Genomic DNA, 2312 nt, shown 5'->3' on the forward strand with positions numbered 1-2312 from the left:
TGGGATGGTGGGAGGGCTGGATTTGACGCGGGGAGAGGGGGGACGATGAGATGGCTGCCGCCGCCGTCGAGGAGGATGGCAGGCGTTGCGGCCGGCGGCCGGAGCGCTGTGTCTGTTTTTCGCTTTTCTGAGTGGACGCTGTTTTTTTTTAGACAAACGATGTGTTTCTTCTGTCTTTTTTTTTGAGTGGTAAACCAAAGCTTTATTATGGCGATGCCGAACGGTTTACAGGAATAACAAACTGGTCATGGGGTACTCCCAGCCACAAATGGCGACCAACATCTAAAGAAGACGAAAATTTAGCTAAATTATGGGCATCAATGTTCCTCGCCCAACCTTCAAAAATAAACTCACAGCTTTTGAAACTCCTCGCCCTGGCACGAATCTCCTTGATAATGGCACTGTATGGGCCTTCAGTTCTGTTATTGATATCCGTCACCACAGTCTTGTTATCACATGCGATGATAATGTGTTCAACTGATAAATCCAAAGCTAGGTTCAACGCTTCTCGACAAGCTAGCGCCTCTAGCGTCCCTGGGTCAGAAATATCTGAAAAGGCCATAGCCGACGACCCCAGATAGATGCCATTATGGTCTCGGCAGAGTGCCGCAGCTGCACCGCTCCTACCGTTCCTCGCCTGGCCTCCATCAACTTGTATCTTCGCAACTCCCACAGCAGGGGCCAGCCATGTACTAGTACGCCTTGCTCCCGAGCTAGTCGCAGCCACATTTTGTGCAATATGCGTTGGGGTCTTCAGAGAATCTAGTTCAGAGATGAAGCTAGTTACAAAAGCATGTGTAACATGAGGGCTCTGCAGGACTCCCTCATGGATAGCTTTACGCCTTGCCGTCCATAATGCCCACAAAGTCACGACCAGCTTGACCATGCTAGCATGTGGTAAATCATTAAACATACAGAATAACCAGCGCTTAGCATCTTGCTCTGTAGAAGCCTGAATATAATCAGCAACGTCATCATCCACAAGGGCCCAGACACACCGGGCAACAGAGCACTGCATCAATGAATGCCGCCAGCTATCCTGCATCCCACATAGCTGACATTTGTCATCATCGGACATATGCCTCGTGTGTCGAACATCTTCGGTGGGAATGGAATGTTTAGCAAGCCTCCAAAGGAAATTTCTAACCTTCCCCGGCACTTGGACAGACCAAAGCGATGTCCAAGATTTGGCTTCCGCTTCATAGTTAGACATGCCTGCATTACCCTCAAGCCAATCCTCCCTTCGCCTTTTAGTGTCTGCTAACATTCGGTACGCTGAATGGACTGATGTGTTTCTTCTGTCGGGGGCTCTGCTGCAGCTGCAATGGCCCATGGGCCATGGCTAGTTGATTGGGCCGTACTTGCTTAAAAAAGTGGAGCAAACCCTGTTTCTCAAAACAAAAAAAGTTGAGCAAACCCTAATCCATCCTATGTCTATACTATTTGGAGTAAGATTTGGAAATTATCTTATCCAACAGAAGTGAGGATTTTTATTTGGCGTACCTTACACGAAACCCTCACGTGTCGTGTTACACTTGCAAATAGACATATGAAAGTTTCGGCTACCTGCCCATCATGTTTGAATGGGCCTGAAGATACAAAACACTTGTTATTTATGTGGCAAAAGGAAAATGAGGTCTGGGAGAAGCTGGGATTGCACGAACCCATTAAAAAAGCATGTGCGGTCGATCGTGCGGGAGAGGCAATACTCGAATTTCTACTTCTTATGCCAGAACACGAGCTATCTACGTTTCGCCAGTGCGCATACAGAATGTTCGTGAACTGATCACTATAACAACATGACCTTCATGGTGGGAAAGACGTGCACTAGTGCATCAGGAGAAGTCCCAAGATGGATATCAAATTTTGATAGGAGCTCGTGCTATAACGACAAACTATGTTAATGCCCAATCCTCAGGGGCAACAAAAATAATAGAGGGATGGACGAGACCCCTCTAGGTTTTGTGAAATTAAATGCCGATGCTTCTTTTGATCAAGACATGCTTAGAGGCACATCGGGAGTTGTACTTAGAGACGACAAAGAAAGGTTCATTGTTGGGGGGAATCGGAGGATGGATTGGTGTGTAGATGTTTTAACAGCAAAAGCCATAGCACTACGATTTGGCATATTACTTGCACAAAAGGCAGGAAGCAACCGTCTTCTTGTTAACTCCATCAATATGGAAGTAATTGACACAATGATGAATGGAGGACATTCAGAGAGAGCGGCGGCTGTTGTGTTTGATGATTGTTATTTTTATGGCTCGTGATTTTCCGTTAATTAGATTTGAACATTGTAATAGGAAGGCAAA

Source organism: Triticum dicoccoides, chromosome 1A (assembly GCF_002162155.2).
Source record: "Triticum dicoccoides isolate Atlit2015 ecotype Zavitan chromosome 1A, WEW_v2.0, whole genome shotgun sequence".
In the NCBI taxonomy this organism is placed as follows: domain Eukaryota; kingdom Viridiplantae; phylum Streptophyta; class Magnoliopsida; order Poales; family Poaceae; genus Triticum; species Triticum dicoccoides.